The following is an 18,178-nucleotide window of genomic DNA, read 5'->3' as shown; positions in this document are numbered from 1 at the left end:
AAAAGTGGCTGTTGTACTCCATTTGTGCCCCACTGGTGCCAAGCTATTTGCAGCAACACTGCATTGCAGACTCAAACTCATTTTTACTAAGCCATTATACTAGCAAACACTGAGGAAACTTAGTGGCATCCTAAAAGAGGCTGTTGTACTCCATTTGTGCCCCACTGGTGCCAAGCTATTTGCAGCACCATTGCATTGCAGACTCAAACTCATTGTTATTAAGCCATTATACTAGCAAACACTGAGGAAACTTGGTGGCATCCTAAAAGTGGCTGTTGGACTTCCATTATTGTCCCACTGGTGCAAAGCTATTTGCAGCACCACTGCATTGCACACTCAAACTCATTGTTACTAAGCCATTATACTAGCAAACAGTGAGTAAACTTAGTGGCATCCTAAAAGTGGCTGTTGTACTCCATTTGTGTCCCACTGGTGCCAAGCTATTTGCAGCACTACTGCATTGCAGACTCAAACTCATTGTTACTAAGCCATTATACTAGCAAACACTGAGTAAACTTAGTGGCATCCTAAAAGTGGCTGTTGGACTTCCATTATTGTCCCACTGGTGCAAAGCTATTTGCAGCACCTCTGCATTGCACACACAAGCTCATTGTTACTAAGCCATTATACTAGCAAAGACTGAGGAAACTTAGTGGCATCCTAAAAGTGGCTGTTGGACTTCATTATTGTCCCACTGGTGCAAAGCTATTTGCAGCACCACTGCATTGCACACTCAAGTTCATTGTTACTAAGCCATTATACTAGCAAACACTGAGGAAACTTAGTGGCATCCTAAAAGTGGCTGTTGGACTTCCATTTGTGCCCCACTGGTGCCAAGCTATTTGCAGCACCACTGCATTGCAGACTCAAACTCATTGTTACTAAGCCATTATACTAGCAAACACTGAGTAAACTTAGTGGCATCCTAAAAGTGGCTGTTGGATTTCCATTATTGTCCCACTGGTGCAAAGCTATTTGCAGCACCTCTGCATTGCAGACTCAAACTCATTGTTACTAAGCCATTATACTAGCAAACACTGAGGAAACTTAGTGGCATCCGAAAAGTGGCTGTTAGACTTCATTATTGTCCCACTGGTGCAAATCTATTTACGGCACCTCTGCATTGCACACTGAAACTCATTGTTACTAAGCCATTCTAATAGCAAACTATGCTGCCAATTTAAGGGCCGTAGTTTCATTGTCAGGGATAGTTATTGTTGTTTATTCTGCTGTTAATAAAGCTAGACCACCGCTGCAATCTACACCACCTCTCAATTTTTTCTACCAGATTTTAAGTGCACAATCTTGTCGCAATAAAAATGAGTGGCAAAATGACAGATGCTGGTGGAAAGGGGAAGAGGCGTGTTGGAAAAGGAAAAAAAGGGTTTGTCCGTGGGGAAGGTGGCAAAGCTCCATTAACATCTGCTGAAGATAGACCATCTTCCAGCAAAAGTAAGATGTCTACTACTTACCATGGACAATCCGATGTGCTCCCTTTTTTACGGACACGAACAACTGGAACAAACGTAGATGATGGCCAAAAAAAGAAAATGCTTGAATGGATTTCAAGTGGTCCAACAAGTGCCCTCTCCGCCACCTCAACTACCGCATCCAAAAAACACCAGTCCTCTGAGTTGTTATCCAAATCAAACTTGCTTTCTCCCAGCTCTGAAGTCTCCATCCGCCCTGCACAGTATGGTGGAACTGAGATGGCTGAGTCTGCAGAGCTGTTCAGTCACACTATAGCCTGGGAATCAGAGGTCTGCTCCCAAGCTACAGTGAGTACAGACCAGGAAATGGTCTGTAGTGATGCCCAGAACCTTTGTGACTCTGATTCAGGCCGTGAGGACCACGTTTCTGAGCATAATGTTGACCCTTATTCACAAACTGTAACACCTGTTGTTATAGACAATGAGGAACATACTGATGATGATGAGACGCAGATACCAGATTGGGATGACAACTTAAATATTGGCTCACGTCAGGAAGAGGCTCAGTCTGAGGGTGAGGGGAGTGCAAACACAATGCTTGATGAGGAAGTTCTAGATTCCACTTACTGTCAACCCACAGTCAGGCACTCGAGGAGGTCAACAGAGGCGGTGGAGGAGGATGCTACTGACGACGAAGTTACCTTGCGCCTTCCTGGACAGAGGAGTAGTACTGGTAGCATGTCTACAATTGCATCCTCAGCCACCACTCTGCCTCTGAGCAATAGTCGGGGGGGGGGCTCAGCAGGTCGCATGCCCTCTAAGCCTTGCCTAGCCTGGACCTTTTTTAACATAGAAAAAGATCGCCCAAATCATGTGATATGTAAAATTTGTCGTGATTCTGTTAGTAGAGGGAAAAAGCTCAGGAGTTTGACAACTTCTTCCATGAATCGTCACATGAATAAATATCATATGTCCCAGTGGGAAGCTCACCGTGCTGCAATGCGGTCTAGCGGAGCGAACCATCCACCGCCTGCCCCTTCAAGTGCATCCGCGCGCTCTTCATCTTCTAGGATTGTGGGGACAGCTGTCACACCTGATTTTCCACGCACAATTCCCACCACTGTAACTGCAATAGGCAGTTTGCTTGGTAGGTCGTCATTTGGTTTGGAAGGAGAAACAAGTGCGTGTGTACAGCTCTCTCAGACATCGATAGCATCAACGTTGGAAGAAGGCAACATCATGTCTACGCCTGCACTTTCCTAACAAACCTGCATTTTTTCAGGGACACCCTACTCACCACCGTCTACACACAGCAGCCAGATCTCTGTCCCTCAGATGTGGACAAATAAAAGGCTATTTCCTGCGACCCATGACAAAGCTAAGAGGTTGACTTTATCCCTCTGTAAGCTCTTGGCTACCGAAATGCTGCCTTTCCGCCTGGTGGACACACAGGATTTTAGAGACCTTATGTCTGTCGCTGTGCTCCAGTACCAGATGCCCAGTCGCCACTACTTCTCTAAGAAAGGTGTGCCTGCGCTACACCAGCATTTCGCACACAACATCACCGCTTCCTTGAGAAACTCTGTGTGTGAACGGGTGCATTTCACTACCGATACTTGGACCATTAAGCATGGACAGGGACGTTACATGTCGCTGACTGGGCACTGGGTAACTATGGTGATAGATGGTGAAGGGTCTGCTGCACAAGTCTTGCCGTCCCCACGACTTGTGTGTCAATCCTCTGTCTGTCCAAGTTCTGCCACTGCTTCTGCCTCCTCCACCTCGTATGGGTCCTCCACCTCCACCCCAAGCCTGCCTGGTCAGGCCACCAGCGTTCTAACTGCGCAGAAGGAATCACGCACCCCTCATTACTATGCTGGCAGCAGAGCGCAATGGCATCAGGCGGTCTTTAGCTTGAAATGTCTTGGAAATAAGAGTCACACAGCGGCTGAGTTGTGAGCAGCTCTGGAGACTGAGTTTGGCAAATGGTTGTCTCCACTCAACCTGCAGCCTGGTAAGGCCGTGTGCGACAATGCTGCAAACCTGGGTGCGGCCCTTCGCCTGGACAAGGTGACACACATGCCTTGTATGGCTCACGTGTTGAACCTTGTTGTCCAGCAATTTTTAACACACTATCCCGGCCTAGATGGCCTTCTGAACAGGGCAAGAAAATTGTCTGCTCACTTCCACCATTCAACCACCGCTGCTGAGCGACTTGCATCGCTCCAGAAGTCTTTCGGCCTGCCAGTTAATCGCCTGAAATGTGATGTGCAGACACGCTGGAATTCAACTCTCCACATGTTACAGCGACTGTGGTAGCACCGTCGAGCCCTGGTGCAACACGTCATGATGTATAGCCTGGGCCAACGAGATGCAGAGGTGGGGCAGATCACCCTGATGGAGTGGTCTCAGATCAAGGACCTATGCACCCTTCTGCACAGTTTCGACATGGCGACGAATATGTTTAGCGCTGACAATGCCATTATCAGCATGACAATTCCAGTCATTTACATGCTGGAGCACACGCTAAACACTATTCGGAGTCAGGGGGTGGGACAACAGGAAGGGGAGGAACTACAGGAGGATTCATATGCGCAAGAGACAATAACATTACCAAGGTCCAGACGTTCATCATCACCAACGCGGCAGTCATGAGACCATGGGGGACAGGGATCAACAAGGGCGCATGGTAGCAGGCGAAATGTTGAGGAAGGTGCAGGAGAACATGAAGAAATGGAGGACGAACTGTCCATGGACATGGAAGACTCAGCGGATGAGGGAGACCTTGGTCAAATTTCAGTTGAAAGAAGTTGGGGGGAGATGTCAGAGGAAGAAAGAACAGTTAGCACCTCTATGCCACAAACACAGCGTGGACTTGGTCCGCATGGCTGCGCAAGACACATGAGCGCCTTCTTCCTGCACTACCTCCAACATGACCCTCGTATTGTCAAAATTAGAAGTGATGATGACTACTGGCTTGCCACACTATTAGATCCCTGGTACAAGTCCAAATTTTGTGACATAATTCCAGCCATAGAAAGGGACGCACGTATGCAGGATTATCAGCAAAAGCTGTTACTCGATCTTAGCTCGGCTTTTCCACCAAACAACCCTGGTGCAGGGAGTGAATCTCCCAGTTGTAACTTGACAAACATGGGACGGTCTCGTCATCTTCAACAGTCTACCCGTACCAGCAGCACCGTATCTGGTGCTGGTAACAGCAATTTTATTGAATCTTTTCATAATTTTTTTAGACCATCCTTTGCAAGGCCACCAGAGACAAGTCTGACACATAGTCAACGGCTGGAGAGGATTATACAGGAGTATCTCCAAATGAACATCGATGCCATGACTTTGCAAATGGAGCCTTGCTCATTTTGGGCTTCAAATCTTGAAAAATGGCCAGAGTTCTCCACTTACGTCTTGGAGATTTTGTCGTGTCCAGCTGCCAGCGTTGTCTCTAAACGTGTCTTCAGTGCTGCTGGGTGTGTGCCGACTGATAAGCGCACGCGTCTGTCCAGTGACAATGTGGACAGACTAACGTTCATCAAAATGAACAAGTCATGGATCGAAAAGGAATTTAATACCCCTGTGTCATCCTGGGAAGAGTAAATGCTTGTGGATTTGGAATGTTCTTGATGCAAATCTACCTGTACAACTAGGGCACAAGTGCTGCAACTGAAGGGGTGGGTGTGTGTGTGGCCCAATTTTTGGAAAAAAGGGAGACTCCGCTTGGAGTAACCTTGCGGTGTTTTACATGATTTTAGAAGGGCATGCCATGCCTATATCTGTGTCTCATCCTCTTTTCCTTGTAACGCTCTTTTGTTTTCGCATGAGTATATGTCCTTGTCACTTTCCCATGTGTTTGTGTTGTGTTGTGAGTTGTTTGTCACCTTTTGGACACCTTTGAGGGTGTTTTCTAGGTGTTTTTATGTGTTTGTGATTGCCTCCCATTGTTTCCTAAGCGGTTCAAGTGGTTCGCCGAACCGAACTCGAACGAGACCTCCGTTCGGCGAACCGAACTTGAGCCGAACCACGGCCAGTTCGCTCATCTCTAGTGCTGAGGGTCCCAATGGGGACAACTTGGTTGCAACGGAGGACCGCTTCCACTATTTGAGGTCACACTCATCAAGGACCTCCTCCAGCTCGATATCCGGACGGCACGGTGGAGGAGGGGGCTGGGGCCGCATCTGCACACTGCGGCTTTCCCTCTGTTTAACGTCCAGGGCAAACCAGCCCCTCTCCCCGCAGTGTCGGGTGTAGGTTACCAGGTCGCCTGGCAACAGATCGCGACCTGGGTGGCCCATTGGGAGGTGCGAGTTCACGTCGCGGCGAGCCACAAACACTTCGGCCTCCAGGCCCGGTTCATAAATAAAGCCGAACCCCCTTGGGCGGGTCAAACTGCCGGACTTGGCCTTCATACACCAGGCCCCGTACCCGAAAGGTGGCATTGCAGAGAGCATCTTTCTCCTTGATAACTCGCGCTATCACTTCGGCCCTCTGCTGCTCCCTGGTGGCAATTTCTCGGCCCAACTGGCTTGGCTCCCTGTCCCAGTAAGGGGTGTTGGCATACCCCTGCGCTCGGGTCGGGCCCCGCTGGACCGCGCCCACACTGGCCACAAACGGTAATCTCTTGTGGGGGTCCTGCGGTGATGTGGCCTGGACTGCTGCTTTGAAGTGGCGGCCCGGCGCAGCCTCAGCCGAGGCGTGGGATTCAGGGACAGCTGGCCTCACCGATTGGGCCTTCGGGCCCGCAGCGGCCGGTTCTTCCACGGCCAGGCGTACTGCCGGGGCGGGACGGTCTCGGGTGCGGTCACTTCCGGGACCAACGGCTTCTTGTCATGGACGGGCACCTCCCACGGAATCTTCCATGGCAGCGGGAGTGATGCGGGCCGTTCACAGACAATGCCCCCAGGTTGGTCCTCTAGGGCAGACGGGTTTGATTCCGCTACCGGTGTTGGGGGTAGCGGACCGAGCGGAGGGGCAACAGCAACTGGTACGGATGGCGGGGGAGGCAGGAGAGTGAGCGGACGCAGGCCGGGCCCCTCAGCCACAGCGGCCGGTCCTTCTCAGACACAGGGGCGTGGGTCGCTTACCCGCTCCTCCAACACTGCCTCCACCTCGCGTCTCCGCATGGCCGCCGCAACTTCCTCCATCTCGGCCACCCAGCGCTCCATCAAGAACCGGACCTGGGTTTGAAGGCGGCAGCACATTTGTGCGGTCCGGGCTTTCACCCACGCCGCCGTTCCTGGCGTGGGCTCGGGAATTTCGGCATCACCGGATGGGACAGACATGCTTGCTGGCAGACTTCCAGGAACCGGATATGTTACATTAGGTTGTCTTTCACCTACCCCCCTTTGGTTGTTTCTAGCACTTCCGCTTGTTGGGGGCGGGGCTTCGCTTATGCGCCTTCTCTGCTCGGGGGAGACGCTCGAGCGGGAGATCTTCGCGCCAAAGATGGCGGCGTTTCAAATTTTTCGGCCGGACGCCGCCGGCGGAGACTGCAAGGCGCACTTCTACCGGTAGGTAGATCGGTTCTATCCTGTTCGTGACGCCAAGTTGTTGAGGGCGGTGGGGACGCGCTCACCATGCTCGGGTCCGGAGCTTCTGTTGCTGCTGCTCGGTGGCTCGAGCGGTGGACCGGACCCGGGGACTCGAGCAGCGCTCCTAGCCCGTGAGTGAAAAGTGGTGGTTTGGTTAGGGAGATTGTTCGTGACGCCACCCACGGGACGTGGTATGATGGCACCACCGCTGCTGGTAACGGGGATCCCGGGAGAGATGGTAGGGTGCAGCTTGGATGTTGTCCCCTCCGTGGCTAGGGGGTTGGGGCCCGGTGGTATAACGGGGAGGCTGGATGGCTGGGGTGCAGGGTTGCAGGGACAGCGCGGCGCAGTGCCGGACGGCACTGATGTACTCACTCAGAGAATCACTGACAGAGTCGTTGGTAAACCAAAACGGCCGGATGGACGGGTCCCGCAGCCAACCGCTTGGCTCCGCCCCACCTGGTGTGGACATCAGGCTCTGGAGGGAGGCAACAAGGGTTTTTGGTTGACTGTTCTAACTGCCTAGGGTGGGGGTGTGTATGTTGGTATGTATGTGACTACCTGGCTAGTCCAGGGCGTCACAGATGCAAATCAGGGAACCGTGTGTAAGTCTAGATTCCTATATAGTAGTTAAGGCCAAGGTTCTTTGGGACGTGCTGAACAAAGTGGCTTACGTATAGTCTGTCCATGGAACCATGTTAAGAGCAGCCAGCCTTCTACACCATATGCTGCACCATTACAGTGCCTGACAGAAGTTCTGTTGCTTATCCATGTTATGTAAATAAAATCTTATAACCTGACTTTAAATTCATCCATTGGTTTTATAAATTTCTCTTTTGAAAGCTGAAACTCTCACAAATTTGGTGTAGGTTTGAAAATAAAGTTGCTGCAAAGCTGAAATATTGATCATTTAATGAACACAGAAAGGTCAGATTTTGGTAAGACAAAAGTTATGTCGCCCACAGAAAGTAATGTGAAATTCAAACAAATAACTTCTCATACAAAGATATGTTGCATAACATTGGTGAATGAAGTTGTGGTACTATTAGAGCCATATTTAATATTTTGTGTGACTTCCATGAGCTTGAAGGACTGCATCCATGCGATACAACAATGAATGCAGTCTTACATGCCTCCCAGAGTTCATCTAGATTCTTTGGGTTTGTCTTCCAAGCTTCCTCTATCATCCTACCCCAAACATGCTCAATTATTTTCATGTCTGGTGACTGGGCTGGCCAGTCCTTGAGCACCTTGATCTTCTTTGCCAGGAGGAACTTTGTTGTAGAGATGGATGTATGAGATGGAGCACCATCCTGCTACAGAATTTGACCCTTTTTATGATTGGGAATGTAAGAGGTAGCTAATACTTCTTGATATTTTAAGCTATTGATATTCCACTTTGCAAATGTTTCGCACACCTCCATACTGAATGTAAGTCCAGACTATGATCTTTCCACCACCAAACTTAACTGTTTTTTGGATCCATACGGGCTCCAGTAGGTCTCCTGCAGTGTTTGTGGTGGCTGTGGTGTAATTCAACTGAAGATTCATCAGAGAAATCCACCTTCTGCCACTTTTCCAGCGTCCATCTGTTTAGCAGGCTGTGGGACTTGGCAAATGCCACACAGTTTTTTAATTGCCATTTGTTTTGTGCTGGCTTCTGGGCACTGATTCGACCATGGAGGCAATTTCAAGACAGAATCCTACAAACTGATCTAGTTGACACAGGGACTTGATGTGACCAGGCCTTTTAGAGCTCTACTGCTGTGTATGAGGATCTGGCTTTGGATTTTCTAACCAATAAATGTTCCTCCTGAGCAGTTGTCTTGTGGGGTCTGCCGGATCTGGGCTTGTCAAAAACATCTCCAGTCTCTTCAAATCTTTTTCTAATTCTCTGTACTTGACGCTGAGACACATTAAAGGTGCCAGCCACCTCTGCAGTGGATCTGGTCTTCAGCCTCTTGATAATCAAGGCTTTGGTCGCATGGTGGATTTTTGGCATGTTGTCAGAGGTCAAGTTGCAGTTCAAGTGAAGGTCTGGGGTGCTGGGTTTCTTTTTATATACACCCACTAATTAACCAATCATTTACAGGTGAGGATGTAAACTAGGATAGGGTGCATTATATGACAAGGCGACAAAACTTTTGTCTTGCCAAAATCTGACCTTTCTGTGTTTATTAAATTATCAATATTTCAGCTTTGCAGCAACTTTATTTTCATAAACTAAACTAAATTTGGGAGGGTTTCAGCTTTCAAAAGAGTAATTTATGAAACCAATGGATGAATTTAAAGTCAGGTGATAAGCTTTTATTTACATAACATGGATAAGCGACAGAACCTCTGTCAGGGACTGTACACTATGACTCTAATATTACAGAGACATACATGATTTTTTCTGTTGTTTCAGTACGAATGTCACAGAAAAAAAATATGACAGGCTCCATTACTTTCAAGGGAGAGTATATCTCTGTCATATGACACCCCACAAAGCATGATACTTTGGCTTACTGTAATTATGCCTTTTTAATTAATGTTTGTATGAGGCATTAGGAAAGACTAAGCTTACACTTGCATTGAAAACTCCATTACCAGACTCAGTTGCAGCATACTGTACTATTTTTTCCTAACAAGTACCAATTAGACTTTGTGTTTGTCATGGGAAGGATATGTTTGCTTCATGAATTTTGTTATCTATTAGTATAAGGGAACGAAAAATAGAATGCTGAATCATGTAACCTACCTTACATTGTTATGAATTTATTACTGCTGTGTTTAGGTAAACAGTATTTGAGATACCATCATTATTTCATGTATTAAGTATCATATACAATAATATACATTTGTTTTCATGGCTTTTTTTCCGTAGATTGATTAGAGGGCAAGGTGTTCATTAAATAGTAATGTACTAAATGCACACAGACATGAAGGGAGGAAAAAAGGAGATCAGGCAACAATATGCATGTAAAAAAGTATTTTAGGAATTTTATTAGATAAAATCACATGAAGACAGTTGGTACAAAACACATAATGAGGATAAGTCAAACAAAATGTGGGAATATAGAAAAAGTGGTAGAAAATGTGGGCAACCAGTGCCGCACAACCTGCCCTTGTACAGTACAGGAGTAATTACATACAAAACTGTCACATTCCTAAATGATGCGGCATGAGGATACCGCGGCAAAGTGACACCCCCATGGAGAAAAAACACACATCTTGCAACAGTGTGCTATATATCACTGTCGAAATTTACAAGGACAAGTGTCAGGGTGTAAACTCTCCATGCGGGCACATCACAGCAACAGCAACATCATAGCGCAGGGGCACCCGGGCCGGGATAAAGTAAGAGACCGTGTCACAGCAAAAATAAGCATCAAGAATTCATCCCAGCATGGGTGGCCCAACGTGCAGGAGGACAGGGCTAGTGGAAAATACCTGGGTAGTGTGGCAGGGCAGGCTGTAGAGGCAGGGAGCGCTATGATGTTGCTGTTGCTGTGATGTGCCCGCATGGAGAGTTTACACCCTGACACTTGTCCTTGTAAATTTCGACACTGATATATAGCACACTGTTGCAAGATGTGTGGTTTTTCTCCATGGGGGTGTCACTTTGCCGCGGTATCCTCATGCCGCATCATTTAGGAATGTGACAGTTTTGTATGTAATTACTCCTGTACTGTACAAGGGCAGGTTGTGCGGCACTGGTTGCCCACATTTTCTACCACTTTTTCTATATTCCCACATTTTGTTTGACTTATCCTCATTATGTGTTTTGTACCAACTGTCTTCATGTGATTTTATCTAATAAAATTCCTAAAATACTTTTTTACATGCATATTGTTGCCTGATCTCCTTTTTTCCTCCCTTCATGCATGTTACCTGGAGTAGGCTCCTACCCTAGGGGGTCCCCACCAGTGGCCCCCTTGGGGTTATAAATATTATGGCGAAACTGTTATATTTAAATGCACACAGACCATAATTTAATGAAATACTGCTATCTCAAATTGCTTTAGAGAAATACACAGCATGTGCCAGCTCAACATTTTTGTATCTTCTGTTACGCTGACACTCTTAAGTAGCCATACACAATTATACTATGATGATGTCCATCTGTAGCTATTTTTTTGTTCCCGTCCTTTCAAAATCATTCCTCATATCAATCTGTTCCCATATCTGTCTCCTTCTATTTGCATTTTAGGTTGTATAATACTCCAACATTTGGAGATTTTCAATCTAGTTTGTTCAATTCTTTGCAAAACTTTATATTATAGATGAGCATAAAAACAAGTTGAAAATAAAGTAAAAACAAAACAATGGAAACTACAAATGCACATAATATATTTGTGTGTCTTAAACTAATGTAAATTGTCCTCACCAGGACGACCCCTGGAGCAATTAGCTGAATGTCATTAGGGTGGTGGTGGAGGTGGCTCCTGCCCAGTATCATACACCTCACTGTGTGCAGAATTATTAGGCAAATGAGTATTTTGATCACATGATAATTTTTATACATGTTGTCCTACTCCAAGCTGTATAGGCTTGAGAGCCAACTACCAATTAAGTAAATCAGGTGATGTGCATCTCTGTGATGAGGAGGGGTGTGGTATAATGACATCAACACCCTATATAAGGTGTGCTTAATTATTAGGCAACTTCCTTTCCTTTTGCAAAATGGGTCAGAAGAGAGATTTGACGGGCTCTGAAAAGTCCAAAATTGTGAGATGTCTTGCAGAGGGATGCAGCAGTCTTGAAATTGCCAAACTTTTGAAGCGTGATCACTGAACAATCAAGCGTTTCATGACAAATAGCCAACAGGGTCGCAAGAAGTGTATTGGGCAAAAAAGGGGCAAAATAACTGCCCATGAATTGCGGAAAATCAAGCGTGAAGCTGCCAAGATGCCATTTGCCACCAGTTTGGCCATATTTCAGAGCTGCAACATTACTGGAGTATCAAAAAGCACAAGGTGTGCCATACTCAGAGACATGGCCAAGGTAAGGAAGGCTGAAAAACGACCACCTTTGAACAAGAAACATAAGATAAAACGTCAAGACTGGGCCAAGAAATATCTTAAGACTCACTTTTCAAAGGTTTTATAGACTGATGAAATGAGAGTGACTCTTGATGGGCCAGATGGATGGGCCAGAGACAGCATTAGTAAAGGGCAGAGAGCTCCACTCCGACTCAGATACCAGCAAGGTGGAGGTGGGGTACTGGTATGGGCTGGTATCATCAAAGATGAACTTTTGGGACCTTTTTGGGTTGAGGATGGAGTGAAGCTCAACTCCCAGACCTACTGCCAGTTTCTGGAAGACAACTTCTTCAAGCAGTGGTACAGGAAGAAGTCGGTATTGTTCAAGAACAACATGATTTTCATGCAGGACAATGCATCACATGCATCCAACTACTCCACAGCATGGCTGGCCAGTAAAGGACTAAACGATGAAAAAATAATGACATGGCCCCCTTGTTCACCTGATCTGAACCCCATAGAGAACCTGTGGTCCCTCATAAAATGTGAGATCTACAAAGAGGGAAAACAGTACACCTCTCGGAACAGTGTCTGGGAGGCTGTGTTGACTGCTGCATGCAATGTTGATCATAAACAGATCAAGCAACTGACAGAATCTATGGATGGTAGGCTGTTGAGTGTCATCATAAAGAGAGGTGGCTATATTGGTCACTATTTTTTGGGGGTTTTATTTTTGCATGTATGAAATGTTTATTTCAAAATTTTTGTGCAGTTATATTGGTTTACCTGGTGAAAATAAACAAGTCAGATGGGAATATATTTGTTTTTTATTAAGTTGCCTAATAATCCTGCACAGTAATAGTTACCTGCACAAACAGATATCATCCTAAGATAGCCAAATCTAAAAGAAACTCACTCCAACTTCCAAAGAAATTAAGCTTTGATATTTATGAGTCTTTTGGGTTGATTGAGAACATAGTTGTTAATCAACAATAAAAATAAATCTTCTAAAATACAACTTGCCTAATAATTCTGCACATGGTGTATAAACTAGAGAATGAGTTTTTAAAAGTACATGGGAACACACTGTGTTGAATGAAATGTCAGATGATATGCCCCTTTTACCCCTCTATAACATAGTGATTACCTCCCTGAATATGCCCTGCACAAGTATAGTGTGTAATGTGTATGTGTGTATTATATTGTTGTAATTCATGTTTGTAATTCTGTACATTGAACTGCCATATCCTAAAGGTGTGTAATATGCACTCTGTTAGGATTTCATTTGCCGATTCAAGCAATCGTCAGGTAATCGCTCACATGCAACTTGAAAAGTGTGGTCATCTGCCGAATGATGCCTCTTCCTGTTTCTCTCAACTGAAAATTATACTAATGAGAAAAGCAGGAAGAGACATCATTCAGCAGATGAAACAGCAAGCAAAATGTCCAGGGATGTAGAAAAGCCTAAAAGCTCACATTTCTTGTAGAAAAAATAGTCCAACCAAATCAGAAAATATAATTAGGAGGGTTTTTTTTACCAAATAGCAATAGCCTAAATCATAAAAAAAGCTCCTTAAAAAGTATCATAAATAATATATATATTTATTTTAGTATACATGATAAAAACATTACAAAGAATTTGAGAAGAAAAAAACAGAAAAAAGTTCTATATGGTAGTGGTATTGTATATATAAAATACACAATTGAATTAATATACTGCATCATCTCTGCTTATAGTTTGCTTCAAAATTGTACATAAGATAAAAAATATAAACTATCACAAATATATAATATATAGTCAAAAAGACAGTAAACAGCAAAAGAGCGTGATTTCAAAAAATATATAAACACTTAAATATCAGAAAAATTAATGTCCAAAAATAGAGTAGTTTCCAAAAGAGAATAATTCCCAATGTGAGTTCACATTCAAAGGGTAAGCAGTAGGTGGCAACAGCTGTTTATCTGTTACTAAACCCTAGTATTGGAGCCTATGTAGACCAAAAAATAAAGACTGTCAATTGACCATAGTGTAAGAGCTTATGTTGACCCTGCAATGTAAAAAGAAATGAAACAAAGACAGAGATAAGGTGATAGCTACTGCAGGGACCCCCTGATCTGCAATTTGCCACTCCTTTTGAGAAAGCCAGGTGGCAAAATGAGCGTCAGGGAGTCCATACAGTAACTATCACTTTATCTCTCTGTTTGATGTCATGTTGTACAGGCCTCATGTTACACAGGCCTCTTGGTATTGTACTTAAGACATGGAAGAGCTCCCTGCCTCTTCACGGGACAGCATGAATACACCCTAAAAGGTCCCCAGCTGAGAGTCCCAGTGTATTTAATACATCTTCCCTTGTAGAGAGGTGCTTGAGCAATTAGGTTCCTAGTATGCCTATTGCTGTTAATACACCATTATGCTTTCTGCCTCCCGGTACGCACTTTGTCCGTGAATCTGATCCCATCCTGCCTGTCTTCAGTACTGATCCTGTCTTGTTTATCTCCAGTGGTACTCCATCTTGCTAGGCCCTGGACCCACTCCGTCTGCCTGCCCTTCTGTATCTGCAACCCTGACCATGGGGTCAGCTGCTGCAGTACCGGGGACTGTCCTAAAGTAATACCTAGTCTTTACCAACAGCCCATTCCATCCTCACCATCAGAGGCTCTGGTGAAAACCAGGTAGACACTTAGTTATGCCTCTTCAGGCTAAGACCGGTCCATGGCGCAGTGGGTCCTCACCTGCTTCCTCTACACGAACTCCTCAGTGACTGTAACAACTGGATACAAGCAGGACCTGGAATGGAGTCTGAAGTTGTACACTAAAGTGTGGACATAGCATGATGCCCAGATACAGGCTGGAGAGTGGTCCAGAAGAAAGCCAAGTTCAAAGTTGGTGGTTTCCTTATTCGTTTCTAAAGTCAAGATGTACTGCTTTTCAAGTTACATATTCTTGGAAGTGTAAAAATTAAGATTGGTATAAGCAGCTTACACATCTTGAATGGCATTGCCAATGCTGAGCATTATATAGAGGTTTTAGAACAACATATACCCCCATCCAGATGTCTATTTCAGGGAAGACCTTGCATATTTCAGCAAGACAATGCTAAACCACAAATTATTGCTGTCTACAACATGGCTTTGCAGAAAAGTTTGAAAGTCTACAGTCCAGATGTTTTAACCAATAGAAAACATTTGGCACGTTATGAAATAACAAGTTTGAGAAAGAAGACCTAGATTGTTGAGCAGCTATAAGCCTACATCAGAGAAGGGTGGGACAAAATTCATCTATCAAAACTCTAGCAAATGACCTCCATACTTTGCAGTCATTTGCAGATTGTTGTAAAAAGAAGAGGGGATGCTACACAATAGTAGATAGTAAACATGGCTTTGTACCAACTTTTGGATGTGATACTTCCATCAGTTTCTAAAAATGTTGATTTTTTCAAATTAAATTAAAAAATGTCTAGCTTTCAACTTCTAATATGTATTCTATCTTCTGTTGTTAATACAATTTGAAAATATGATAATTCAAAATCATTTTATTTTATATTTTCCTTGTATTTTACTGCAGCATGTCAACATTTGTAAAATTAAGGTTGTATCTTGTACGTACACACGTGGTCAAAATTGTTGGTACCCCTCGTTTAATGAAAGAGAAATGCACAATGGTCAAAGAAATAACTTGAATCTGAAAAAAGTAATAATAAATCAAAAATCTATGAAAATGAACAAATGAAAGTCAGATATTGCTTTTCAACCATGCTTCCACAGAATGTTTAAAAAATAAAACTCATGAAACAGAACTGGACAGAAATGATGATACCTCTGAAAGTAAATGGACAAAAAGGACATGTTATATCAAGGTGTGTCCACTAATTAGCATCACAGGTGTCTACTATCTTTTAATCAGTCAGTGGACCTGTATATAGGGCTACAGATACTCACTGTGCTGTTTGTCTCAAGAGATTAGACAGAAAATTATAGACAAGCATGTCAAAGGTAAAAGTGATAAGACCATCTCCAAGCAGCTTGATGCTCCTGTCACTACAGTTGCATATATTATTCAGAAATTTAAGATCCATGGGACTGTAGCCAACCTCCCTGGATGTGGCTGCATGAGGAAAATTGATGACAAATCAAAGAGACGTATAATACAAATGGTAAAAGAAGAGCCCAGAAAAACGTCTAAAGAGATTAAAGGTGAACTTCAAGCTCAAGGAACATCAGTGTCAGATCGCACCATCAATCGTTGTTTGAGCCAAAGTGGACTTCATGGGAGACGACCAAGGAGGACACCATTGTTGGAAAAAAAATCATAAAAATGCCAGACTGGAATTTGCCAAACTACATGATGACAAGCCACAAAGCTTTTGGGAGAATGCCCTATGGATAGAGAAGATAAAAATTTAACTTTTTGACAAAGCACATTGGCTCTATGTTCACATATGGAAAAATGAAGAATATCAAGAAAAGAATACTGTGCCTACTGTGAAACATGGAGGAGGCTCTGTTATGTTCTGGCCTGCTTTGCTGCATCTGGCACAGGGTGTCTTGAATCTGTGCAGAGTACAATGAAATCTCAAGACTATCAAGGGATTCTAGAGAGAAATGTGCTGCCCAGTATCAGAAAGCTTGGTCTCAGTCGCAGGTCATGGGTCTTGCAACAATATAATGACTTAAAACACACAGCTAAAAACTCCCAAGAAGGGCTAAGAGGGCAACATTGGACTATTCCTAAGTGGCCTTCTATGAGCCCTGACCTAAATCCTATTGAGCATCTTTGGAAAGAGCTGAAACATGCTGTCTGGAAAAGGCAACCTTCAAACATGAGACAACTGGAGCAGTTTGCTCTTGAGGAGTGGCCAAAATACGTTTTGATAGGTGCAGAAGTCTCACTGACAGTTACAGGAATCGTTTGATTGCAGTGATTGCGTTAAAAGATTGTGCAACAAAATATTAAGTTAAGGAGGGACCATCATTTCTGTCCAGGCCTATTTCATGAGTTTTATTTATTTTAAATTCTGTGGAAGCAGAAAAGCAATGTCTGACTTTAATTTGTTCATTTTCCTAGATTTTTAATTTATTATTACTTTTGTCAGATTCAAGTTATTTCTGTGACCATTGTGCGCTTTTCTTTCGTTAAACGAGGGGTACCAACAATTTTGACTACGTGTGTATTTTATTGCACTTGGCTATTTCCAAAAATATAACTGGTCTGCAGTGTCACCATGATTCTGTTGTCAAAAGGGATGCATGTTTTGCCTCACAATCTGTACAGTTTATGCCTCTGTATCCTATCAACTCATTTATTTTAATGGTGATTGATTGATGGTAATGGCTTTGTTTGATTGATCACTTTACACATTTCACCTCTTAGACTGTTGAAAATTTTGGTGTTCACTTTCAGTAAGTCTTAGACTACATTTTACAAGAAATATAAATGAAGGCATTTTAAATATTTAGTATTAAATGGTTGAACTACTGCCTGATAATTCAAGGCCATTAATTCTTCATTAGTTGTTTCTCTGCAGGACTTTTCTGATTGATGAGCTGATAATGAATGATTATTTTCATATGCCCCTGTGTGGAAAAGGGTTTATGTAATTTTTCACTAGTAAGGGCTAAATGCAATCATTGCTTTTATGCATGTAGTGTGTTAAAAGTCTTTATTTCACGCCTTCAAATGTAACACAAGTTTTAGCATCCAGATTTATTTCGAGTGTTGTCAGTACCTTAAGGCGGGCTTTGCACACTACGACATCGCAGGTGCGATGTCGGTGGGGTCAAATTGAAAGTGACGCACATCCGGCGTCGCAGGCAATATCGTAGTGTGTAAATCCTAGATAATACGATTAACGATCGCAAAAGTATCATAATCGTATCATCGGTGTAGCGTCGTCGAATTCCATAATTACGCTGACACGACAGTCCGATGTTGTTCCTCGCTCCTGCGGCAGCACACATCGCTGTGTGTGAAGTCGCAAGAGCGAGGAACATCTCCTACCGGCGTCACCGCGGCTCCCGTCGGCTATGCAGAAGGAAGAAGGTGGGCGGGATGTTTACATTCCGCTCATCTCCGCCCCTCTGCTCCTATTGGCCGCCTGCCGTGTGACGTCGCAGTGACGCCATACGACCCGTCCCCTTAAGAAGGAGGTGGGTTGCCGGCCAGAGCGACGTCGCACGACAGGTGAGTGCATGTGAAGCTGCTGTAGTGATAATGTTCGCTACGGCAGCTATCACAATG

This window comes from Anomaloglossus baeobatrachus, chromosome 6 (genome assembly GCF_048569485.1).
Source record: "Anomaloglossus baeobatrachus isolate aAnoBae1 chromosome 6, aAnoBae1.hap1, whole genome shotgun sequence".
NCBI classification, from domain to species: Eukaryota; Metazoa; Chordata; class Amphibia; order Anura; family Aromobatidae; genus Anomaloglossus; species Anomaloglossus baeobatrachus.
The sequence above is the reverse complement of the archived record's forward strand: the minus strand, read 5'-3'. Positions refer to the sequence as shown.